The 26,700-nt window shown below is 42.6% G+C and overlaps 1 protein-coding gene and 1 long non-coding RNA gene across 2 annotated transcripts in view; one reads left to right on the forward strand and one right to left on the reverse strand.

Moving 5' to 3' along the window:
- The window catches only part of LOC106972121 (uncharacterized), a 56,383-nt gene extending 55,335 nt beyond the window's left edge, over positions 1-1,048 (reverse strand). The window contains exons 1-2 of the long non-coding RNA XR_008292175.1: positions 696-1,048; positions 196-347 (exon numbers count right to left, since the gene is read on the reverse strand). This is a non-coding gene — a long non-coding RNA (uncharacterized LOC106972121). The remainder of the gene's footprint in view (positions 1-195; positions 348-695) is intronic.
- Positions 1-26,700, forward strand: part of ZNF239 (zinc finger protein 239) — a 129,244-nt gene that overhangs the window by 93,174 nt on the left and 9,370 nt on the right. Inside the window, exons 3-4 of the transcript XR_008292171.1 lie at positions 232-1,434; positions 22,434-22,571. The gene's annotated coding sequence lies outside the window, so the exon portion shown is untranslated. The remainder of the gene's footprint in view (positions 1-231; positions 1,435-22,433; positions 22,572-26,700) is intronic.

Genomic DNA, 26,700 nt, shown 5'->3' on the forward strand with positions numbered 1-26,700 from the left:
TCCCTGGATTCTCTCACCTATAAAACTCCACTCACTAGCTGGATAAAATGTCCTCCTGTAGGAGAACATCCTTTGGTCCTTAACTACCTCGACAGTAGTTTCTGTCTTTTGATGGAAGCCCGTTTTGACTTAACTGTATCTGAAAATCCGACTATTGGTTAGACCGCAAACGAACAGGAGGACCCTGACATTTACCCTCTCTGGCTCAGTGTTTTTCATCTTTCATTGTAGGCATAAACAGGTAACCCAGAAGTTCTTTCCTGCACTACCTTCTGAGTCTGCGAAGTCAGAGGAGAGGATGCAACACATCTGTCAATGCCGCATGTGGCATCAGGGCCCCTCAGGATCTGAAAAGGGTGGAGCATTTGAAAGACATCAAAGTCTGTTAGAGAGGTCTCAGAATTTTCTTGGTGGGTTGAAAACCAGTGTCACCCACAGAGGGTAACTACACCTGCCGTGGTGAGAATTTTGTACTGTACATAATTGTCAAATTACTATGTTGTACGCCTGAAACCAATATAATGTCAACTATACTTCAATAAAAGAAAAATGCCGTCACCAACCCCGCCCCCCCAAAAAAAGAATTTTCTTGGTGGTAGGTGGTATTTCTTTCTCCCAGACCATCCTCTCTCAAACCTGCAAATGAAGTGAGCTTTCCTTGGCAGGCTTGCCCTTTGGCCTTAGCCCTAACTCACCTCTCCTAAAACCTGGCTCAGAACTCAGGTTGTCAAGGTTGAAGGGTGGCTTGCACAACACAAGGATCACATACTGCTACTAGCCCTGCAAATCTACAGTCTGCTCTTTCTCTGCCTCGCCCTCCTCTGCTCTGCAGCCCTGGTCCGGGATCGCCATTCAGACTGGCGATCTTACAGGTGGGATTCCTCTTTACAAGAGCTTGGTTCCTAGGAATCAGGACACGAATGTCAGGGACAAAATCATTTTTGAGTTGTAACCTACCATTAGGGTCTCAAATCTTGGAGCTCCCTGGGCCCCAGAATCTTGGGCTGGTCCTTCAAAAACCCCAAACTAGGACCACAGGCTGGACAGTTCGTTCAGACCAGGCCCAGAACTAACCATTATGAAGAGTGACCCAGGAAACCTCACGAGACACCAAGAATCCCCAAAATACCAGTGCCCCACAATAAAGCGTAGTCTACGTTATACTTGACAGCGATACCCTCTGGCTCAGTGCTGGGTCGGACACAAAGCCGGATTTAGGCAGAATCATTTCTTAGGGAGGAGGCAGCTGTGGACGCGCCTCCTAGCGCCACCTCCCGCGGGGCTGCACGATCCGAGGCACTCGCGGGCCTGAGACTCCATTTCCTAATCTGTTACAGCAGAAGGGTGAGGATTCCCTGCATCGCCGAGCGCGCGGCGGCCTCAGAACAGGAGGGCCAACGCCATCGCGGCCTTTTTGAAAACCATCAGGCTCCGGTAAGCGTACAAAGATCTGGTCCGGATCCGCCTGCCCGGCCACTCCCGCGGGCACGCATCCGAGGCCCACGCCCCGCCCTTCCGCAGCCGCCGCTCCCCAACTGCGTTCCAGCCCCCGCCTCGCCCAGGGGCAGGCCGCGCGCGGGCGACGCATGCGCCAGAACTCCCGCCCTCCCCACCCCTTCCCCCCGGCTCCCGCGCGGCGCAAACCGCAGACCCGGAAAGCGCCTCCCATCAGGCCCCGCGGCAGGACCCCCCCCCCCCCCGCCCCGCCCTAGAGGGGGAGGGGGGTGCCGAGCCGCGTAGGCTATAACCGCGAGGGGGCGTGAGGCCGACCTTCGGCCAGCCCAGACTCGTGGGCGAAAGTCTCGAGAGGTTTCGAGCCGAGCGAGCGTTGCGGAGGAAAACAAGCCCTTGGCCGCAGAGTTTCCCCCCGGGAAGGCACGGCAGCTTGGACCTGGGCGTGTTGGTTGTAGTAGTAATGATAAAATACGATGGTGCCAGCTTCTCAAAATTACTTGCAATACGCAAAAATTGTAGATGAATAAAAATACAAACCGAAAGAAAACGACTATTACACACAGCCTGATCTCCGTTAGATGGCTGTGCACCATCTTCTTGACATTTTACAAAAATGGCATTTTAAGGACGTGACTATTCTAGCATGTTTTCAGTAAGGGAGGTAAACATTTTCTTGGTCAGTTTATGTCCCGGCTCTTTCTTACTGATACTTTCAAATAAATAGGACATTCGAAAGAATTTAATGAGCGGACACAATACAACTCTGATAGAGTCAACAGCTGTTAATATTTTGCCATGTTTGCTTTATCTAGATGTGTAGTCATTTATGATGACACCAGCCCTGAATATGTCATCATGTATCATCTAAGATTAAGGGCATATTCCTGCGGGATCACAATAACATTATCACACCTATACTATTTAACACTAATTCCATAAAAACCATTTAATATCAAGTCCATATTCAAATTTCCCCAACTGTTCCAAAATGTCTCATAAAAGTTTTGTTAAGTTTTTTTGAAACTATTTTTTTTAAACCAGGATTCAACAAAACCCAAAACAATGGAACCCACATATTATAGTACATAGTGGTGGTGTATTAGAATGTGTAAGTGAAAATAAGATTTACTCTCTAGATAATTGAGTACTAATTTTCCCATTGGAATAAGTGTAGTGAGTGCATTCTGAAAGAGCATAAATCTACCAATAGGATACAGAAATTTTGTTTTAATTCTACTTCATGTTTTCTGAGCATTTAACAGAATTCAGCTACCAATTCAACTGCATAATCCATCAAACTTGAATTTTATTAAAAATCAAAATTTGGAGCAGCTGGGTGGCTCAGTGGGTTAAGCTGTGACTTGGTCTCTGGTCATGAACTCGCAATTCGTGAGTTCAAGCCCCGTGTGAGGCTCTGTGCTGACAGCTCAGAGCCCGGAGCCTGCTTTAGATTCTGTGTCTCCCTCTCTCTTTGTTCCTCCCCTGCTCGAACTCTCTCTCCCTCTCTCTCTCTCAAAAATAAAGATTTAAACAAAAATTTTTTAATCAAAATTTTATTCCAAAGCTATCAATTTTCAGGCATGTTTTACAGCACAAGCTCGAATACTACTCCTAAGTAAATATTAGTTGGTTAAAAAAAGAAAGATTTTTAATTTTAACAACACTGAATATTAAAGTAGCGACACAAGTCTGCAGATCACAAAATGAATGTTTCAAAACACATACGCAACATTTACAGGAGACTTGACGTGATAGAGTTAAATTTTGTGTGTTTAAGGTAAAGGGGATTTTGTATAGTAGTATAACAAATATTGACCTCAATTTGCTGCTCAAGAGTTTTAAAAATCTATGACTCCCAACAATTTTTTTTAAATATTAAGAGAATTTCATTATTTTAAACTTTGTATATAACATATAACTTTGAAGTATTTATTCACATTATTTTAAATTTGCAGAACTTAAATTCCCGTATGTGACAGCAATATCCTTAACAGGCAGTCTTTTGCACAGTTCAGGTATGTGTGAATTTCAGTCACTATGGTTTAGTTAAATAACACTGGCCCCACAACAATATGATTCCAATTTCAGCTACCACTTTATATTAACTGAGGAATCGCATGAAGTAGAATCTCAGCTGCTAGGTCTTCAGTCTACAAATCACTAATAATGGCTGCACATCATGATCAGTGACAAGTCACATCCCTTCTTTCAAAGTCTGCCCGTGATCCGTCACTGTAAATCTGTTACTCAGTTCACACTGAGAGAGCAACAGTTGGAGTTGTGTGGGCTCGTTGTCTCCCATTGGTAAACTGTTTTGGTTACTGAGAATTGCAGAACTCTCAGCACATAATAATTCCATCCAGACCTCTGCTGGGAGAAAAACTCTAGTATGGCATCTACCAGCATCAGGCTGTGTCCCTGGGATGACCCCAGCCACTCCCATGCCCACCTCCCTACCCTGCCTGCCAGTCACACACACACACACACACACACACACACACACACACACACACCGTTAAAATGTTGGGCCAAAAAACTCAACTCTGCCAGAATTTGCTGTTTGTGCCAGCCAATAGCAATAGGCCCCTAACTTCCTTTTCTTAGAGCATTTACTAATTAGGAATTCTTCCTCTGTCCCTTTGAGATGTACATGTACCACCAACTCAGAAGTGTCTCTTCAAGAACCTGAAAGCCATTTCCTTGAAGTGTATTCATCAGGAAGGATAGGGCCTCTGTCTCCCAGTCTCTGTGCGAGGATAGAATTCTAAATTAAATAATTACAGATGCAGCTGACCTAATCGCATTTATACTTTTTAATATTTCACTTCTCTGACTCTACTTGAGCCTCTGCTTTCCCCCACCACATTCTCCTTTTAAAATATTCTATTACCTCCTGGCACGTAGGTGGCTCTGTCGGTTAAGCATTCATTCAACTCTTGATTTTGGCTTAGGTCGTGATCTCACGGTTCATGAGATTGAGCCCCACATAGGGCGCTGCTCAGAGTCTGCTTGGGATGTTCTCTTTCCTCCCTCTCTGCCACTCCCAACTCTCTCCCTCTCTCTCTCAAAATAAATAAACTTTAAAAAAATCCTATCACTTCTGCACAAATTAGAATAGAGCTCAACCCTTTCCTCTACTGTCAGTAACTACTGGATAAAGTCTATTTTCACTACCTTAACTAATGTCTGGCTGTATTTATCTTTTTTTTTTTAATGTTTTTTTTATTTTATTTTTGAGAGAGACAGAGCACGAGTGGGTTAGGGGCAGAGAGAGAGAGAGAGGGAGACACAGAATCTGTAGCAGGCTCCTGGCTCCGAGCCGTCGTCACAGAGCCCGTTGCAGGGCTCGAACTCATGAACCGTGAGATCATGACCTGAGCAGAAGTCAGACACTTAAGCGACTGAGCCACCCAGGCACCCCAGCTGGGTTTATCTTTGACATTACCCAGAAGAAAGGAGATGGACTTCCCATTCAAAATTGGGTTTGGGTGTCAAAAGCGATGGCACCCCACATGCACAAAGAGGGTTTATCATTCATCTAATGAGGCTTTCTGGAGCGAACAGGGATAGTTTCCATGCAAGTCCCAAAACGGCTTAAGAGAGCCCTGAAAAGACTGGCTTAAGGGTTTTATTGGGCTTAAGGGGTGGGACTGACATGTGGGCTCATGGGCTTGTGTGACTTGAAATTCCCTCCAGAGTCAAAGAGGGGGATTACCTGGGCTTTCACATCAGCTTGCCCAGACGTAGGGCAGGAGGAGAAGGAAGACTGGTGGAGCTTGAAAGCTGTCATTGTTGCATCCACACGACTCCTGAAACAGAATGCTACGGGCACCGGTGACAGTCACAACAAAGTTTATTGCAATGAGAAGCAAGGCAAACCAATCAATCGGGACCGACACTCTTGACCAGAGTGCGGTCTCGAACAGCCAGAGTACAGAATTTTTATAGCCGACCACTTCGTCTTATTATCACCTGGGAACAGAACAAAGGAATAGTTCCCAGGTGGAAACAGTTCAAACAGGCCCTTGCCCCAATCCAATCAAGCGCTAATCCATCCCTTGATTGATAGGATAAGGCTGTTACCTCTTAACCTATGGTGTTAAAACAAAGATGTTATCTCTTAAGGCTACCGGTTAGCCCTACCCTTACAGTCATCAGTCAAAGGTCAAAAATGGGTCGGACTATTACACAAACCCGTGGCATTAAAAAAATAATAATAATTAAGAGGGAATTGGACAACAAGGATGAAATTGCAGCAAAGACAGCAAAAGTTATAATGCTGGAATGAAATTCAAGTTGAACATAGAGTTACAGAAGAAAGAGCTGGCCAGGGGGGCACCTGGGTGGCTCAGTGAGTTAGTGTCTGACTTCGACTCAGGTCACAATCTTGTGGTTTGTGGGTCCGAGCCCTGCATTGGGCTCCCTGCTGTCAATGCAGAGCCTGCTTCGGATCCTCTGTCTCCCTGTCTCCCTGCCTCCCTGCCCTTCTCCCGCTCACTCTCTCTCTCTCTCTCTCTCAAAATAAATAAACATTTAAAAAAAGAAAAGAAAGAGCTGCCAGGGAAATTTCGACACTGTCACCATTTAAGAGGCTCTAGATTTACAGCCAGAGGAACTTGCGGAAGGGGAACGCATCCACATAAATGAGGGAAGTGATAAACGGGATGAAAATGTCCCAAGGAAGTGATGCTGTTTTTCTGGGTTTGTTTTTATCTAAGTAACTGTGTTAGACTTCTGTCTGCTCAATATGTGGATGTCCAGAATTTCACAGGGTATCCAGCAAACTGCTTGTGCATAAATGAAAATAGTGGGACCAGTGTCCCTTCCCAATTCAGTTCTTCGGAAATTGCTACAGAGTCACACGTTTGCAGGCAGTTTATTATTTAGTGTTGCCTAGCAAATAACCCACAATTTGGTGGCTTCGAACAACAAATGTTTACTATCTCGCACCATTTCTGAGCGTCAGGAGCAGCTCATGTGTGCACTTCTGGCTCAGGTTCTCTCTTGAGGTGGCACAGCAACTCTCAGCCAGGCCTCAGGCCCTGAAGGCTTGGCCAGGCCTGAAGCATCTGCTCCCAGGCAGACACACTCACATGGCTATTGGCAGGCGCCTCAATTCCTTGCCAGGTGAGCCTCTCAACGTGGCGACTGGCTTCCCTCAGGGCAACCAATCCAAGAGAGAGGTGGAAGCCACAGTGTCCTTTAGAACCTTGCCTCAGAAGTGACATGCCACTTCGTCTGCATCCTGTTGATCACATAGGCAACCCTCACTCGATGTGGGAGGGGACTATACAAAGATGTGAATATGGGGGCAGGATCAGTGAAGGTGACAAATCACCCAGAAGGAAGATGACAGTGTGAGGGTGTCCTCTGTAGAATGCAATCAGGGCTGTGTGTGTGTGTGTGTGTGTGTGTGTGTGTGTGTGTGTGTGTATGTGTGTGAAATCCTTTACGCCCATCCATGTTTCTCTTCTAGATGTTTTGCTGCATTTCTCTTTCATTTTTCAACTCTTCCATTGAATTTTGGTTTTATTCTTTATAGTTTAAAAAATGGCCCAGATACATTTTTATGGTTGAATGTATATTTTATGCAAGTTCAAGTTCCAGGCTTGGGGAGTTTTCCTAAATTTTTTCCCTCTTCCAGTGTGAGGGTTGCATTTTGTGAGAAATGGAATCAGGGAATGCTACTTTTTTTTTTTTTTAATGTTTATTTTTGAGAGAGGGAGCAATTGGGGTAGGAGCAGAGAGAGAGGGAGACAGAGGATCAGAAGCAGGCTCCAGCTGACAGCAGAGAGCCCAATGCAGGGCTGGACCTCACAAATTTCAAGATCATGACCTGAGTCAAAGTTGGACACTTAACCAACTGAACCACCCAGGCGCCCAGTAAATTCTGCTTTTGAACTTGGTGGAGAGAAATACTGACATGTCACTGCGGGCAAAAGGGATGCGGGAGGAGAGAGGAAGGAATTACTTTTCCCAGTCACAGGATAAGAGACCACATGTTCCCTGCCCTCTGCTTTTAGAGGTCTTCTAAGGGACCATATGTTTTGGCTGGACAGCTGACTGGTAAACATGGATATTACTGCCTGACACAGCACAGAAGCCCATGTTTTCTATTATTTGAGATAAGGTCCTCTAGTATATATTGAAGCAAATGTTTAAAATGGGAGGCTATGGTCCCTAGTCATCTTTAACTTGCATCTATTGAGAATCTGTACATTTCAGGCACTCTCCAAATGCCTCGTCCTGAATATGACTGAAAAACATGAAGTTCAGGGGCAGGAAGGCCAATTGGGAGGCCATTACAATAATTCATGTACAAAATGATGATGGTTGCTGGAATCAGTACAGAGAGAAGTGGAGTGAAATATGTATTTTAGGGTACAGCTGATAGGATTTTCTGACAGTGTATGATGTGAGAGAAAGAGAGGAGTCAAAAATGACTTTGACCTTTTTGGGCCTGAGTAATTGGGCAGATGGAATTGTCATCATTATGGGGAAACTCTAAAGGTTTGGTTACCTGCTGAGAGTAGGATGATTTTGAACTTATCATCTAAATATGAACGCTTTTGAGAATGAATATGACTGCTATTAGTCACTAGGCCTAGATGATAGGAGCAGACTGAGACTGTCCCTTTCAGACCAGAGAGGATGGTTTCCTTACTGACAGGACAGGAGAACGTACTGGATGTTGAAATAACTGATATATGAGATAAGTATAAGTTAAAGCATCTGGAAGAATGGAAGATCTTTTTAAATATTTATTTATTTCTTTAGAGAGAGTGGGGCAGTGTGAGCAGGGAGGAGCACAGAGAGAGGGAGAGAGAGAATCCCAAGCAGGCTCAGTGCTGTCAGTGCAGAGTCCCAAATGGGGCTCGATCCCACAAACTGTGAGATCATGACTTGAGCCAAAATCAAGAGTCAGACATTTAGCTGACTGAGCCCCCAGGCACCCCTGGAAGGATGGAAGATAAACTAGACTATAGTCACATGGTACGGTTGCTGAACACATGAAGAAATCAGGAAGATTAGTTGTTTCTGAATCTGAAGTGATCTGAATGACAGAATGATCACCCAGGTCCAGCTACATGAGTGGAGGTACATGATAGGCAAAGTTAGCCAGGTACGGGGTTTGACCAAATGGTAAAGCAAGAATGGAGGGACTAATAATGATTGAGAATCAACATTAAGCTGGACAAGTAGGGAAGGGGGACACCACTGGGTGAGGGACATCTAGAAATGACAAAGTCTCAGACATGATCAGGTTCTGATTGTTCTCCATGCCCGAAGGTGGAGATTACCAATGAGACTGTATGTAAATATTCTTCCTTCTTACCCTTTCACACTCTTGGTTATTTTTTAAAGGTGAGGGAGGGGGATCTAACAAGAATAGGACATTGGCGGGGCACCTGGGTGGCTCAGTTGGTTGAGCAACCGACTTCAGTTCAGGTCATGATCTTGTGGTTCATGAGTTTGAGCCCTGCATCGGGCTCCATGCTGACAGCTCAGAGCCTGGAGCCTGCTTCGGATTCTGTGTCTCCCTCTCTCTCTACCCCTCCCCGGCTCATGCTCTATCTCTCCTTCTCTCTCAAAGATAAACATTAAAAAAAAAAAATTAAAAAAAAAAAAGAATAGGACATCAGGGTAAAACTAAATCTATACATTTATTCAGTAAACTAATTATCATAATCAAGAATACCTTTTTCTCTTCTGTGAAATATTTTTTTCTTCCCTGATCTGATTCCCTTTCACCTAAAATGGTGAAATGGTCTAAAATGACCTGGCAGTGCTATCCAATAGAAATATAATGTGAACCATATATGTAATTTTAAATTTTGTAGGGGCCATGTTAAAAATGTAACAATAAACAGTTGAAATTTGGGGCACCTAGCTGGCTCAGTCAGAGGAACGTGAGACTCTTGATCTCGGGGTCATGAGCTCGAGCCCCATGTGGGGAGTAGAGATTACTTAAATAAATAAAACCCATTTTAAAAAAAGAAACAGGTGAAATTAACTTTAATAACAGATTTTATTTTTTAAATATTCAAAATATTATTCCAATATATACCCAATATAAAAATTACCAAGATACTTCACATTTTTTATTGCAGTGTCATACTTCTAATATTTATTTCACATACTTTCTTCACTTTGGATTTCACAAGCCATTAACTCTTTGAGTCTCAGTTTCTTAATCTGTAAAATGGGAACACTAATATCCATTTTATCAGGCTGACCTGGGGTTTAAAAACAATGTATGCTAATCAATTGCAGCAATGCATGCCCAGTAGAAGATGCTTATAAACAATAGTCGCCCCTTCTTCCATTAATCCTCATCTAGGCCGAGAGAAAAGTAATCATCCCTTACTTGCGAATGAGAAAACTGAAATGCAAGAATGATTGACAGACGTGTCCATGTTATCACGGTGAGAAAGGATTGGAACCCAGTTACTCTGCTCCTGGCCCAATCTATTCACTCATTTACATCCAAACACTGTAGCTTCTGGGGATGAAGCAATAAACAAGACAAAGTTTCTGCTCTCATAGAGCTTCCATTTTAATGGACAGAAAATCAACAATAAATATGCCGTGTGGTAGTGACGCAAAATAAAGCAGAGGGATGAAGATTGATGTGTGGTGAGTGGCGGAGCCTTTTACGAAGGACTCAGAGGAAAGCCCATGTGATGAAGTCGCATTTGAGTAGAACTCTGAAGGAGGCAGGGGAGTGAAGCGTGTTGGCATCTGCGATCAGATCATTGTAAGCATGACTGGTGTGATCTGGAGACAGCAAGGAAGCCAGAGGGGCTGGAGGAAGGTGAAGTAGGAAGAAGAGATCAGACGGTGGGGTTGAGAAGTAGATCCCGTAGTGCCCCCGTAGTCCCTTGTTCTTAGCACACTGCTGTCCTGCTCCTCAGAGAACTCGTCCAGTTTTTACTCCGTGACCCAGGAATTCTTCTCTAGTACTCTACTCCCCTTCCATCCTACCATTCGTTAGTAGGCATCGTAAACGCTCCGATAATAAAAGGATGTAAAATTGAAAATTTGACAATTCTCCTCCAGATAGATTGCTGGTAGGATCATCACAGGGAAGGTGTTGTCAAGCAGGTATCATAGATGAGGAAATGGACACAATACAATGAAGCTTTTTTTTTGGTTCTGGGTCTTCAATATCTGCTGTGTATATGACACTTAAGAGCATCTGAATTCAGATGCTAAATTTTCATCAGAAAGACTTCAGGGGCAAAATACATACATACATACATACATACATACATACATACATACATACAAGAAATACTTGAGGGGCACCTGGGTGGCACATTGATTAAGGGTTCCACTCTTGGTTTTGGCTGAGGTCATGATCTCACAATTCGTGGGTTCAAGCCCCACTTCGAGCTCAGTGCTGCTGGTGTGAGGCCTGCTTAGGATTCTCTCTCTCTCTCCCTCTCTCTGTGCCTCTCCCCTGCTCTCTCTCTCAAAATAAATAAACTTAAAAAAAAAAAGAAATGCTTGATCTATATTTAGATTTCATAAAATTTACTATTGAAAAAATATTTATATACCAAGTTATTCCAGGCCCACTTAAAAGCTTTCCAGTAACTGAATCAAATATCTGTGTTTAAACTTACATTAAAATTGAAAGGAGGGGCACCAGGGCGGCTCAGTCAGTTAAGCGTCTGACTTTTGACCTCAGCTAAGGTTTTGGTCTCAGGCTTGTGAGTTCAAGCCTTGCATTGGGGAGTGACACACCCAGGATGGACATTACTTAAAAAGATAAAAAAAAGAAGAAAGAAAGGAAAAGGAAAAGTTCCATTCTTTCGTCACAGTAGTCACATTTCAAGTGCTCAACAGCTACATGTGGCTTCATATCAGATAGGGCAGTTTTAGGCAGACGCGATCTTTTTAAGGAGTACCTTTGTGAGTTTCCTAATTTGTGTTTCCACAGGATTTGTATTTATCTCTTCATTATACTTACATCTCATTATAAGGGCCTGAGGGTTTTTATATCTTTTCTTGGAATTATACTCTGTGATATTTAAAAAGGTATTCCTTAGTCATCTTTCTAGCTCCAGAAAGCTAGAAAGGCCTGGCACCATTCCTGGCCAAAACCGGGGCTTGGGCAAGTTATTATATTTAGTAAACACATTGGTAGTATAATGAGTTAAATAGCGGCCTCCCAAGAAGATATGCCCAAGTCCTAACTAATCCCTGGAACCTGTGAAGGTGACCTCATTTGGAATAAGGGTTTTTGTAGGCATAATTAAAGGATCTCAAGATGAGATCATCCTGGCTTAAGATGGGCCCTAAATCCAACGACAGGTGTCCTTATAAGACACAGGAAAGGAGAAGACACACAGAGAGCTTATGACATACAGAAGAGCTTACAGACATCCAGAGACACACAGAAGACATACACACAGAGAGACAGGGAGAAAAGGCCATGTGAAGATGGTGGCAGAGACTGTAGGGCAGTCACGAGCTGAGGAATACCAAGGATTGCCAGCAGCCACCAGAAGGACAGAGGACTGGGATGGGCCCCTTTTCAGAACTTCCGGAAGGAGCCAATTCTGCCAACAGCTTGATGTCAGACTTCTGGCCTCTAGACCTGTGAGAGAATTTTCATCTTAAGCCACCAGGGTTATGGCAATTTGTACAGCAGCCTTGGAAAGACAAGTCGCCTGTCTCCTTGCCACAGATCATGATCATGTCAGGAGGCAGAAAGTCTCAGAGGAGTGACTGAGATGGTAAATCACCTCCCTGGATTTTACTTTATTTTTTTTTCAGTTTATATATTTATTTTGAGAGAGAGAGAGTACAAGCAGGGAAGGGGCAGAGAGAGGGAGAGACAGAATCCCAAGCAGGCTCATGAACTGAAATCATGACCTGAGCCAAGATCAAGAGTTGGATACTTCACTGACAGAGCCACCCAAATGCCCCATCCTGGATTTTATTAATAACCAAAAGAGGGCTGGGGTGGTGCCTGGGCGGCTTAGGCAGTTAAGCCTCTGACTTCAGCTCAGGTCATGATCTCGCAGTTCGTGGGTTCGAGCCCCACATGGGGCTCTGCGCTGACAGCTCAGAGCCTGGAGCCTGCTTCAGATTCTCCCTCTCTCTCTGCCCCTTCCCTGCTCGTTCGCGCTCTCTCTCTCAAAATAAACAAACGTTAAAAAAAGTAATAACCAAAAGAGGGATCTTGTGACTGGAATATAGATAAGATGCCATGAGACTCTGAAGGTGATTTTAGAAAAGGAGCATGGAGAGAATACAATCTTGTAACAGAACTAAAGGTTTTTGATAGCCCCCTGCAACATTTTAGCTAATGATGGAACACCAAAAGAACTCCAATTAAATCTGGTAACCAATCAAGGCTACTTACTATCACTATTGCTGATATTGTCCACAAATTTTTATCAATGCAATAATTCAAGAAACAAAAGTAGATTATCTATTAAAAAAAAATTAAGTTTTAAAAACAAATGAGGGGTGCCTGGCTGGCTCAGTCAGTAGGGCGTCCAACTCTTAATCTTGGGGTGGTGAGTCTGAGCCCCATGTTGGGTGTAAAGATTACTTAAAAGAAAAGAAAATATTTAAAAACAAATTGAAAACCAAACTAAGAAAAAAAAAAAAACTACTGAAATACTAGCAAGATATTTGAACTATTCAATTACCCGAAAACTTTCCTATTCCCCAGTAATCTGATAAAATGTGACTAAATTCTAGTCGTATTGTAATAAATATAGAAGTATCAAGGTATTTGCTGAGAAGAGCATGACATTTATAAGGACAAACTCAAAACGGTGTGGAGAGATACAAAATAGAACTTGGTAAACGGGGTAAGGCAAGGACATGGGTCGGGGTGGGGGTGCATCTGAGCACTGGACAGTCTAGCTGGGTCCAATCCCAGGACAGCTGACACAGGCCAGCAGAGGGTGAACCGCTTCACCTTTCCAGCCCATGGATCATGGTGTTTCCTTTGAGGCAGTAAGGCCAAGGAACAGAATAGGTAACACCATACAGATGCGCAGTTGTACGATTTATTAACAGAATCGGCAGGAAAAGCAACAAGTTTCCAATGTCCAGAGACTCTCTTCTTGAGAGCCTTCTAAGCCATTGCTTCCTACCTGTTTCTCCACCATCTTCACTTGTCACACAAATCCCTCATAAAACATTACTACAAAACACATCTACGAGTTGGGTACCCTTAAGTTACTGATACTCCATTTGCTTCTGTTTCCTCATTTATAAAACAATAGCGGTGATATTACTATTACACAGACCATAAGGGAGGTACTCATAGAATATATTTTAATTGCTGTTACTTCAACAGGGTCCCTAAAGAGGTTAAACTATAAATCATTTTATAGTTTTATATTTGGATCTGTGATCTGAGTTAAATATAAGGCGCGAAGTTTCAATTAGGGTTTATTTTATCCATATATGGATATCCAATCATTCGGCACTGAATTATTAATTATTAATTAATTATTAATTAATGCACTGAATTAATTCACTGAATTATTAAAGACTATCCATTTTCCACTGAATTTCTGAAACTTTGTCAAAAATCAGTTGGCCATATTTGTATCAATTTCTGGACTCTATTTTGTTCCACTAATCTATCCCTTCACTAATACCGTGCTATCTTAATTCTTATAGCTTTATAGGAAGCCTTAAAATTAGGTAGTATGATTCCTCCAACTTTATTCTTCTTTTTCAAAACAGTTTTGGCAAGGGGGTGCCTGGGTTGCTCAGTCGGTTAAGCATCTGACTTAATCTCAATTGAGGTCATATCTCATAATTCCTGAGATTGAGCTCCAGGTCTGGCTCTGCACTGACAGCACAGAGCCTGCTTGGGATTCTCCCTGCCTTTCCCCTGCTCATCCTCTCTCTCTCTCTCAAAACAAATAAATAAACATTAAAAACAAAAGTTTTGGCGAGGCCCCTGGCTGGCTCAGTTGGTGGGGTGTGTGACCCTTGATCTCCAGGTCATCAGTTTGAGCCCCACGCTGGGCATAGAGCTCACTTAAAATAGTTTTGGCTATTCAGTTCTTTTTTCATTATATACTGTTTCTCTTTATCCCTGGTAATTTTCATTGTTCAGAAGTCTACTTTGTCTGATATTAATACAGTCACTTCAGATTTTTGTTTACTGTTCCATGTTATATCTTTTCCTATCCCTTTATCTAAAACTACCTATACAGATTTTCTTGTAGATACCGAGTCTTTTTTAAAGCCATTCCAACAATTGCTGTTGTTTAACTGGTTTGTTTATGCCATTTATATTTCATGCCAAAGAGTTAACACAGCAGGCCTGAGCCTGCTAACTTTATCAAGGCCTGCTTGCAAGGCCAGCCCTTGGCTGGTATCTGAGAACATGCCTGGTAAATGGCTGCCTACACTTATAAAAAACTTTCCCTAAATGGTAAGAGTAGCTCACTGCACCTAAACAAACGTGTATGCTGAACACCTGCTTTCCTTCTGGACGTCTGGGATTTCAGTGACTGCCCCGAGTAACACTGGTACTTTGTGCCTCCGTGATTGACTTCTGAGAAAGATCCCGAATTCCTAGCTCTGGTGAGCTTCCCTCATAACACTTCACACAACTTGTTGCTGGGAGAATTCAGAGCATCCTGTGTGACTCCACTAAGAGGACTCTGGGAAGCTCAGGCCTGGTTTCTTCCAGACATCACCCCATGAACTTTTGCTGATTCTGTTTTGCGCCCTCATAATGTAAATATATCTTAGCCACAAGTACGACTATATCCTGAGTCCTATGAACCTTTCTGTGAAAAAATAATTTATTTTAATTTGGTAATAGAAATTTTAAGTTAAGTGTTTCACTCAGCAAAACACACCTAAAATAAACTAACAGTAAAAAGAAAGTTTTAAATTGAGGCTTCACAATTTCCTATAATCACAAAGACCAAAACCCTACAGTATGAATATTATGTTTCAATTTTCAAATTTAATGTTATAAAACCTTAACTTACCTTAGAAGAAAAGATTAGGGGGCACCTGGCTGTCTCAGCTGGAAGGGCATGCGACTCTTGATCTTGGAGTCATGAGTTTAAGCCCCTCGTTGGGTATAGAGATTACTTAAATAAAAATAAAACTTAAAATATATATATATATTAGAATGAAAAAAATCAAAATCTTAAAAAATTATGATTCTAATAGCTATAATTGAATTTTTCAAAAGCATGTCTCTTGACTGTGTTTAGAGCATCATGGCATAAAAGTTTTATTTCACAAATCATTTTAATATGCATATATAATTGCTGAGTTACACTACTACAATATAAATTGAAATAAGCTCAAAATGCAAGAGACATTTTGAGGCATTACAAAATATTAAAAAGGCAATTTTTAAAAAATACTGATTTCACAAGTTCATGGTACAAATCTGTTACACAGCTTCCACTTCTGTAATAACAGCTGCTCATTGTATAAGCTTAGACTTCAGTCAGTGGAGTTTTCCTATAAAACTAGCTATCTCGGGGGCAGCTGGGTGGCTCATTCAGTTGAGTGTCTGACTTCGGCTCAGGTCATGGTTTCACAGCGCGCAGGTTCGAGCCCAGTGTTGGACCCTGTGCTGACACCCCAGAGCCTGGAGCCTGCTTTAGATTTTGTGTCTCCCTCTCTCTGCCCCTCCCCTGCTTGCACTCTGTCTCTCAAAAACGAATAAACACTAATTTTTTTTTAAAGAATGCAGTGCATTTAAAAAAATGAATTGTATTTTTTATACTAGCAATAAAATATGTGGAAATCTAATTAAAAAATATAATACTATTGGGACACCTGGGTGGCTCAGTCAGTTGAGCAGCCGACTCTCAATTTCAGCTCCAGCCATGATCCCAGGGTGGTGAGACCGAACCCCCCATAGGGCTCCATGCTCTGCTTAGGATTCTCTCTCTCTGTTCCTCTACCCCTCTCCCCTGCTCACACTCTCTCTCTCAAATTAACAAAAATTGTTTTAAATAACAATACCATTTATGATAGCTCAGCAAAATCAAAATTACTTAGGTATTTAACAAACATAACAAAACATATGGAGGACTGGTATGCTAAAAACTACAAAAAACTTATGAAAGAATTCTAAGATCTAAGTAAATGAACAGACGTACTATGCTCAGAGATTGGAAGACTCAACATAGCAAAGACAGATGTCAATTCTCTCCCAAAATGATATATAGGTTTAACATATTTCCTATCAAAATCCCAGCAATATTTTTTATAAAATATAAACTGTTCTAAAATGTATATGAGGAGAGCCTGGGTGGCTCAGTCAGCCAAGCATCTGACTCTTGATTTCGGCTCAGGTCATGATCTCGCAAACCTTGGGATCAGTCTGAGTTGGGCTCCCCACTGATAGCCTGATAGCATGGGTCCTGTTCAGGATTCTCTCTCTCCTCTCTTTCTGTCCCTCCCCCTGCTCATGTGCAGTCTCTAAATACATAAACAAACAAATTAACATTTAAAGGGGGGGGGGTGGCTCCTATAAATCAGCAGAACAGAGAAAAGAGTCCAGATCTAGACCCACACAGACGGGGCCATTTGATTTCTTACAATGGAGCAAAGGCAATTCAGTAGAGAAAGTAGTCTTTTCAACAATGGTGCTAGAATGATTGTATAGCCATTTTTCTGCATACCCATATCTATAAAGAAAAAAAAAAGATGGGGTGCCCAGCTGACTCAGTCAGTAGAGCAAGCGACTTTTGATCTTGGGGTCCTGAGTTTGAGCCCCACGTGTAGGGTACAGTTTACTTAAAATTTAAAAAAGTGGTTTTTAATTAAAAAAAAAAAACAGAAAGAACCTTGAACTAAATCTCACACCTCATTAAAAACAAAAACAAAAAACTCAGAATGAAACTTAAATGTAAAATGTAAAGGTATAAAACTTGTAAAAGAAAATATAGGTGAAAAAATCAAGACCTAGTGTTATGCAGATATAATACCAAAAGCAAGATCCATAAAAGAAAAAGTTGACAGACTTGACTTCATCAAAATTAAAAATTTTTTTGCTCTGGGGGCGCCTGGGTGGCTCAGTCGGTTAAACAACTACTTCTGCTTAGGTCATGATCTCGCGGTTTGTGGGTTCGAGCCCCATGTGGAGCCTGCTTTGGATTCTGTGTCTCCCTCTCTCTGCCCCTTCCCCAGTCGCACTATGTCTCTCTCTCTTTCAAAAATAAATAAACATTAAAAAAAAAAAAACAACTTTTCTGCTCTGCAATACTGTGGGGGAGGAGCAGAGAGAGAGGGTGACAGAAAATCCCCATCAGGCTCCACACTGTCAGCGCAGAGCCCAATGTGGGACTCAAACCCACAAATCATGAGTTCATAACCTGAGCTGAAATCAAGAGTTGGACACTTAACCAACAGCCACTCAGGCACCCCATACAATATTAAGAGAAGATGAACTATAAACTGGAATAATTTTTTTTTTTTTTAATTAGGCTTCATGCCCAGCACAGAGCCCAACATGGGGCTTGAACTCACAACCCTGAAATCAAGACCTGAGCTGAAATCAAGAGTCGGTTGCTTAACCAACTGATCCACCCAGGGGCCTCTGGAAGAAAATTTTGTAAATCACTCATCTGGACCTGTATTTAGAAAATATAAGGAACTGTCAGATCTCAACAGGAAGGAAACAACCCAATTTTTAAAAATGGGAAAAACACTTATTCAGATACTTACAAAGGGATATGGGGATGACAAGTAAGTTCATGAAAAGATAATCATTAGCCATTAGTGAAATGCAAATTAAAGCCATGATAAAATATGGCCATATAGCCCATTAGAATGGCTAGAACAAATATTTTAAGTTTCTAAAATGACAATATCAAGTACTAGTGAAGATGTAAAGCAACTGGAACTCTCATGCATTGCTAACGGGAATGCAAAATGGTACACACACTGGAAAAGTTTAGTAATTGCTTATAAAGTTAAATACTTTATAATCTAGCAATCCCACTGGGGCTAGGGAGGTAAATTGGTACGACTATTTTAGAAAGTATCTTTATGGGGGTGCCTGACTGGCTCAGTCATTAAGCGACCGACCGGCTCTTGATTTCAGCTCCGGTCATGATCTCAGGGTCGTGAGATTGAGCCCCGAGTCCAGATCTGTGTTTATAGCATGGAGCCTGCTTGGGATTCTCTCTCTCCCTCCCTCTCTGCTCCTCCCTGCGTACACACACACTCTCTCTCAAAAATAAACAAACTAAAAAAAAATAAAATAAAATGATAGTATCTTTATGTGATGAAGTTGAATGTGGGCAAACCCTATAACCCAGGAATTCCACTGCAGGTAGAATCTAAAGTAAATCTGGCACATGTGCTCCAGAAGACATGCTGGTTCAAAGTACCATTGTTTATCATATCCCAAAATGGAAATAACTTATATGTCCTTTAACAGAATAGTGAAGAAATAAGTTGTTGCCTGCTTATTAAACGGAATATCATAGGGCACCTGGGTGGCTCAGTCGGTTAAGCTTCCGACTCCAGCTCAGGTCATGATCCTGAGGTTCTTGAGTTTGAGCCCCTCACAGGGCTCTGTGCTGACAGCTCAAAATCTGGAGCCTGCTTCAGATTCTGTGTCTCCTTTCTCTGCTCCTCCCTGACACCCCTGCCCTAAGGAAGGGATTCCTCACACTTGGTCCCTCTGGATCCTCCTGTCTCCATCTCCCCAGACAGAATAGCGATTCCCCCACTGGAGCCAAGAACCTTGGCTCGCTCTACAACGACCCCCCTCCCCCCCCAAACACACACTCCAAATCCCAGTCCCATTGTCCCCACCCCCAGAGGGCCCAATTCTCTGCAGGTCCCAGTTGTACGACCCTCAGCCTCGGACCCGCCGCCCGTCCCGCCCCTCACATCGGACTCCGAGTCTCCACGCTCTCGCTCTTCTTCACATTCCGCACCTTGGTTGTCCCTCTGAGCACCCAGGGGAGGATGGAACACTGGGGACTAGGCATTTGTAGCTAAGGCAGTTGGAGCTTGTTTATTATCACCATGGAAACCCCTGGCATTGCTCCCCTGGCGGGGCCTCCGAAGGGTCGGGTCTGGCGCGCGGTAGCTCCCCCCGCCCCGCCCTTCGGGCACACGCAGCGCTTCCGGCAGCCCCACTGTTCTGGGCTTGCCGGGTCTCCGCTCGACCCTGCACCCCAGCACCCGGGAGCACCAGCCCCGGGAGCCCGCGCCCCCGCTCCGCTTCCATATTCTCGCCAAACCCCACCTTCTTCCCCAGGAAGATGGAGCAGGATCGACTTAGCGCGGCGGGGCAGGCCCTCAGTGGCTGGCTCCGGGGGCGGGGCCGCGAGGGCGCCATGTGTCGCGCCTGAAACGGAGCGGGGATTGGTCTGCCAAGCGTGGGCGGAGCCAGGGCCTGTGGGTGCGGACAGTGAGGTAGGGGAGTGGCGCCGCAGAACATTCCTGAGTCGCTGAGGCTGCCCACTGAGAAGCACTTCAAAGGGCGGGCCCCAAAGACGTCTAGATAGAAGACCACCGTGTGAGGAGATATGGAGTCGTTTCCTGCCGAGGGAGAAAGAGGGAACCAGGAACACCAGAGACATAATGGCTGCTCAGAGGGCAGAGCATGAGGAGTGGGCGCAGGCTGTGCTCCCAGCTCTTGGGTTCCTACTCCGCACTGTCAGGTAGCTTCACCTGGCTCTAGGTTCCTCTGGAGAACAGGGCTTTGGCTTCTGGCCCGGTTCTCAGAGACAAAGTGCTGGGGTAGAGGATGTCATCGCTAAGATCTTCATTGCTGGAGAAAAGCGCCAGTTCAATGTCATTTGAGTTCCTCCTACATCCAGGCCACCAGTTTGCTCTCAAGACAGCCTGAATTTGTACACAGTCGTAATTAGCAGTATGGGGGGCCAAAAGTTGTCATATTTCTGTAGCAAAAGCTGCTAAGCAGTCTTCTTTTGCTTTCCATCTTTAAAAAAGATTTTTTTTCAATGTTTATTTTTGAGAGACAGAGTGTGAGTGGGGGAGGGGCAGAGAGAGAGAAGGAGACACGGAATCTGAAGCAGGCTCCAGGCTTTGAGCTGTTAGCACAGAGCCGGACTTGAGGCTCGAACTCAGGAACCATGAGAACATGACCTGAGCCAAAGTTCAGGCTTAAACGACTGAGCCACCCAGGTGCCCCTGTTTTGTTTTGTTTTGTTTTAATCCTTCATTGTTTGATCATAACTATGCGTAGTCTTTGGTGGGCATCACCAATATGAATAAACTCCTATTTCAGAATTTAAGCAGGGGCGCCTGAGTGGCTCAGTCGGTTGAGCGTCCGACTTCGACTTAGGTCATGATCTCACAATTCGTGGATTTGAGCCCTGCGTCAGGCTCTGTGCTGAGAGTCCAGAGCCTGGAACCTGCCTCAGTTTCTGTGTCTCCCTTTCTCTCTGCCCCTCCCCTGCTTGCACTCTGTCTCTCAAAAATGAATAAACGTTTCAAAAATGAAAAAAATTTAAAAAAAAATAATTATATGTAAGCATACACAAAAAATAAAACCTTACAGGCTATAATGAGAAATCAAAACATTAAGGTGAATGGTAAAATGGGGCAAGGTCTTTGTATATAAAAAGCTTGCATGTGAAATGGAATGTGGCTTGTGTGTTGGGTTCTAGAATCATAGAAAGACATCAATGGTAAAACCAAATTAAAGTCTATAGATTAAGAGTATTCTACCAATGTGAATTTCTTAGTTTTGACAAAGGTGCCATGGTTATATCAGACATTAAATATAAGAGAAATAGTAAAGGGTATGCAGGAATTCCCTATACTATCTTTGCACCTTTTCTGTAGATTTAAAATTATCCCAGGGGTGCCTGGGTGGCTCAGTTGGCTAAGTGTCCTACTCTGGATTTCGGCTCAGGTCATGATCTTCACAGATTGTGAGTTCGAGCCTGACGTTGGGCTCTGCGCTGACAGTGCTGAGCCTGCTTGGGATTCTCCCTCTCGCTCTCTCTGCCCCTCCCCCGCTTGCATGTTTATTCATTCTCACTCTGTCTCCCTCTCTCAAAATAAATAAATAAGCTTTACATAACCAAACTCTATCTTTGAAAAATAAAGTAGTCCCATAATAAAAATTTTATTTAAAAAAAAAGTATGAACAATTATCCTCCAGGAAAAGAGTTTTATTTTTGCACTCAGAGCGCTGGTGATAGTTATTATAACTTGAGTGATCTAGGTATGAGGGACAAAAATACATTCAACAACTCTTTTGCCTCAATTCCACTTTTGGTTCTTCCCTACCCAACATTTCAGAGTTCCTTCCTGGGTCCCCACACACCCCTCTGGCGTGTAGCCATCAGTCACTGCAAGTGACCGTACCTGGTCCAGGTACTGCCCCACTACTTTGTTGTTACGTGGAAATAAGTCATTCCAGCATTCCTGACTGCTTCCTGAATGGAAGCTGTAAGTGGTAAGAACCACAAAGGTATGGGAGAAGTTGTGTCAAGGCATTTTCAAATTAAAGAAGAAGGAAACTGCCTCTTTTACTCTGAAAACACATTAGCCTATCTCCTGAGCTTTCCTCAGTGAAGGAGGAAGGCCCCCAGCCTTCACCCTAGGCACAGGAGTTAATTGACACTGTAATGGAAGGCATAAGACTGTAATACACCAACAAAACATGGAAACCAGATAGTCACTGGGGAACTAGGTCGAACAGCCCAGCTTTTCGCTGTAAAGGTGGCTAGAAGTTTTCATTCAGGGAATCCTCCCATAGTAAAAAAAAGATAGATATAAATATTAAGAGCAGAAGATGTAAATATTAAAAGAACTGGGACTCAGAGATAAGTTTATCTTCTGGAATCTGGCGATTTTCATTATGCTGTAGGAGTGAAGGCTCCCAGTATAGCAGTACTGTCCAATAGAAATATAATGTGAGCCACATATGTAATTTAAAATTTTTCTAGGAGGCGCATTTACAAAAGTAAGAAGAAACAAGCAAAATTAATTTTTTAATGTTTATTTATTTTAAGAGAGAGAATCCCAGGCAGGCTCCACACTGTCATCGCAGAGGCTGATGTGGGACTCGAACTCACAAACTGTGAGATATGAACTGAGCCAAAATCAAGAGTCGGATACTTAGCCAACTGAGCCACCCAGGTGCCCCTCAGGTAAAATTAATATTAATGTTTTTATTTGTTTCAGTATATCTAAAATATTATATATGCAGTCAATATATAAAATTATCAATGAGACATTTTATATGATTTTTTACTGGATTAGACCTTTGAAACCTGATGTGTTTTTTCCACTTACAGCACATGTCAATACGGATGTTAAATTTTTATTGGTAAAATTTACATTTATGGGGCGCCTGGGTGGCTCAGTGGGTTGAGCGACTGACTCCGTCTCAGGTCATGATCTCGCGGTCTGTGAGTTCCAGCCCCGCGTTGGGCTCTGTGCTGACAGCTCGGAGCCTGGAGCCTGCTTCCGACTCTGTGTCTCCCCCTCTCTCTGCCCCTCCCCCACTCATGCTCTGTCTCTCTCTGTCTCAGAAATAAATAAACATAAAAAATTAAAAAAAATATTTACATTTAAAAAAGTAGATTCGCATATCCATGTTGTTCCAAACATAGTTAAAAGTTTTCCACTAACTGAATGGAGTATCAGTATTTAAATTTATTTTTTAAATCAGTATTTAAATTTGAAATAAGGCAAGGATGTGAAAAAATTGGAACTCTTGTGGGTTGCCAACAGGAATGCAAAATGGTATAGCCACTATGGAAAGCAGTATGGAAAAACCTCAACCATATGATCCAGCAATTACATTTCTGGATATGCACTCAAAATAATTGAAAGCAAGGTCTGAAAGAGATATCTGTACCCCAATGTTCATAGCAGCTTATAATAGTCAAAAGGTGGTAGCAACCCAATTCATTGACAGATGAATGAATAAACAAAATTTGGTATATCCATACAATAGAATATTATCCCACTGCAAAAGAGAAGGAGATTCTGAGACATGCTACTATGTGGATGAAACTTTAGGACATCATGCTACATGAAATGAGCCATCACAAGTTGAATACTGCATGATTCCACTTACATCAGATATCAAAAGTACTCAGATTTATAGCACCAGAAAGAAGAGCGGTGATGTTGCAAGGAGCCGTGGGGAGGCAGAAAATGGGGGAATTGTTTAATATGTGTAGAGTTCCAGACTTTCAAGATGAAAAGAGTCATGGAGATTGGTTGCTCAACTTTATTACTATTTTTTTTAAGTTTTATTTTATTTTTGAGAGAAAGAGCATGAGCAGAGAAGGGGCAAAGAGAGAGGGAGAGAGAGGATCCCAAGCAGGCTCCGAGCTGCCAGTGCAGAGCCCAACAGGGGGTTCGATCTCACAAACAGCAAGATCATGACCTGAGCCAAACTGGACGCTCAACCAACTGAGCCACCCAGCCGCCCATTCACGACGTTAAATGTGTTTAACAACACAGATCTTAGAAAATGGTTAAGATGGCCAAATTTTTATTGTATTTATTTAGAGAGAGAGAGCACACATACACAGGAGGGGCAGAGAGGGAGAGAGAGAGAATCCTAGGCAGGCTCTGCTCTGTGAGCAAAGATCCCAATGCACGGCTCAGCTCACGAACTATGAGATCATGACCTAAGCCAAAGTCAGACGCTTAGCCAACTAAGCCACCCAGGAACTCCATAAGATGGCCAATTTTATGTTGTGTATTTTACCACAGCTAAAAAGTTAGAAGGGCGCTCTGTGCTGACAGCATGGAGCCTGCCTGGGATTCTCTGTCTCCCTCTCTGCCCCTCCCCTGTTCTTTCTCTCTTAAAATAAAATAAACATTAAAATAAAAAGTCAGGGGCATCTGGCTGGCTTAGTCAGTAGAGCATGTGACTCTTGATCTTGGGGTCATGAGTTGGAGCCCTATGTTGAGTGTAGAGATTACTTTTAAAAATAAAAAATAAAAATATTAAAATATTAAAATAAAAAGTCATGTCGTCAATCACACTAGCCACATTTCACATGCTCAATAGCCTTGTGTGGCTAAATGCCCCCCTTATCACACAGTGCAGCTTTAGACTAAGAAAGGAGGAACTGAAATGCTACTATCTTCAACTGCCACTTTGAAAGGGTTTCTCCAAGGCTGGCTCTGCTCTAAGCCACTAAGCCACCGCCTTTCTCCCCTGTGCCTGGAGGGCTAGAACCTGTTACTTAAGTCTTGCCTGTGTTAAATACTCACACTAATTACTGCAGAATAAGCTTCGGTTTCCTTTAGGGAGTCTCACTTGAATACAGAGTGCAGGGCAGCCTTCTAATTGCTGGCTATCCACTTTGACTCTGCGGGTGTAATATTTCTCAAAGAGAGGTGCAAGAGACTTCTGCTAACTCCAGTTGTCACCCTGTGAAATTGTATCCCAAAGTGGATTATTTAACACTGAAATCACTGTGATCCAACGAATAAGATTTGAGAGCAACTTGTATTAAGTCTCATTTGTGAATAGCACAGAGATTTGACTCCTCAGGGACAGAAAGAAGGGTGAAGGAGATATGAGGTTTGCTCTCGACTTTCTCTCTAGGGCTTAAATGTGGTTGACTTTTATTTACAGTTGTTAATATACTTTAAGTTTCCTATCAGGTGCTTAATATATATTTTAGACAAGGATTGATTAGAGTTGTTTTTATAGTAATTTTTGTATTTTATTACTGTGTGATCTAATCACATTTTACAATTTCAAGGTCTTTTTAGTTAACTTGTAGCTCCTGAGAATTTTTATTCTTTTCTGAAAGGGCATAATATGTGATAAGCCTGATAAGACACACATTGTGCCTTTTCAGAAAAGAATGAAAATCCCTTGGCTTGGTGATAAGCTCTCTAAATGCAAGGACAGAACAATTTAATTCTTTTTGTCTTCCATACCATTAAGCACAGGGCTCAAGTTCTCAGTAAGTATTTGCTAATGGCTAGACATACTTTTTCTGCAGGTGTTCATGTGTGTTTTAAACGAAAATACCTAGTTTTATTTAACAAGGTTTAAATGTCTTTGTTGCTCACCAGTAATCAAAGGCAGGCGCCAAGTTTAGCTTAGTTACTGAGTATCCAGGGCAGTTGGAATGGTCTCCAGCTTGAAGGAAGGGCCCAAGTAGTATTGAATAGATAAATAAATGAAACTAACTGCTTTTTAAAGTGAACTGCTCTAAAATGAGTCGAGGTGGTGCCTGCCTGACTCAGTCTGTAGAGCATGGGACTATTGATCTCAAGGTTGTAAATTTAAGCCCCTTGTTGGGTGGAGAGATTACTTAAAAATAAAATCTTAAAAGAAAGAAAGATGTACATTATGGGGCACCTGGTTGACTCAGTGGGTAGAGCATGCAACTCTTGATCTCGGGGTTGTAAGTTCAAGCCCCATGTTGTGTGTAGAGGTTACTTAAAAACAAAATCTTTAAACAAAAATAAATAAAATGAGCAGATACTCGCATGTGTTAATCCTTAGGAAGAACTCTCCTATAAATATTTCAAGTGTTAAAAAATACAGCAGAAGTGAGGTTTTTGACATCCTCTCGGATTTTATAAACATAAAGTCACATTTAAGGGGCACAATTGTCTGAGTATATTCAGCACCCAGAAGAGCCATGCTCACGGGAGCTCAGCCACGGAAATAGGGGCCTCTCTGTCAGCTGTGGTGAAGATGAATGAAAACCAACTTTGTGACTCAGCCAACGTCCCAATAGGAAATGAAGAGTTTATAGTTCACATTCTTAGGAAATGCCAAAACGTTTTTCATTGTACTTACAGAATTCAGTAGATTTATTTATAGATTCAATATTCATGACTGCATTGTAAATTGAGTCAGGTTGCCCTCTCACTTAGAAGATAATATGAAGGCCTTTACCAATAGTAACTTGTTGGTTGTCAATTAACAGAAGACAGACTGGCCAGGACAGAAGAGAGTCACTGGTAAGACCCCTTATTGCACTGTTCAGATTCAGCCCAGGGAAGTTAAATGACTTTTGCAAAGTCACCCAAATAGTAAATTATTGCACAGAACCCGGAAGGCTTGGGACCCATTCTAGCGATGTTCCTCTTAAGCCAGACTGATTCTTTGCTCTATGTGTAAGTGTGCTTGTGTGTTCCTCACTTTGTACAGTAGTGTGGGACTGTCAAGGTGACCATGCAAGCTGAAATGATGCAAAGCGATCTTAGTGCTCAATGGGGAAAAATTATTATTATAAATTATTATAAATATTCTTATTTCTGTGATAAAAATTTTTGCCAAAACTG

Source organism: Acinonyx jubatus, chromosome D2, assembly GCF_027475565.1.
Source record: "Acinonyx jubatus isolate Ajub_Pintada_27869175 chromosome D2, VMU_Ajub_asm_v1.0, whole genome shotgun sequence".
NCBI classification, from domain to species: Eukaryota; Metazoa; Chordata; class Mammalia; order Carnivora; family Felidae; genus Acinonyx; species Acinonyx jubatus.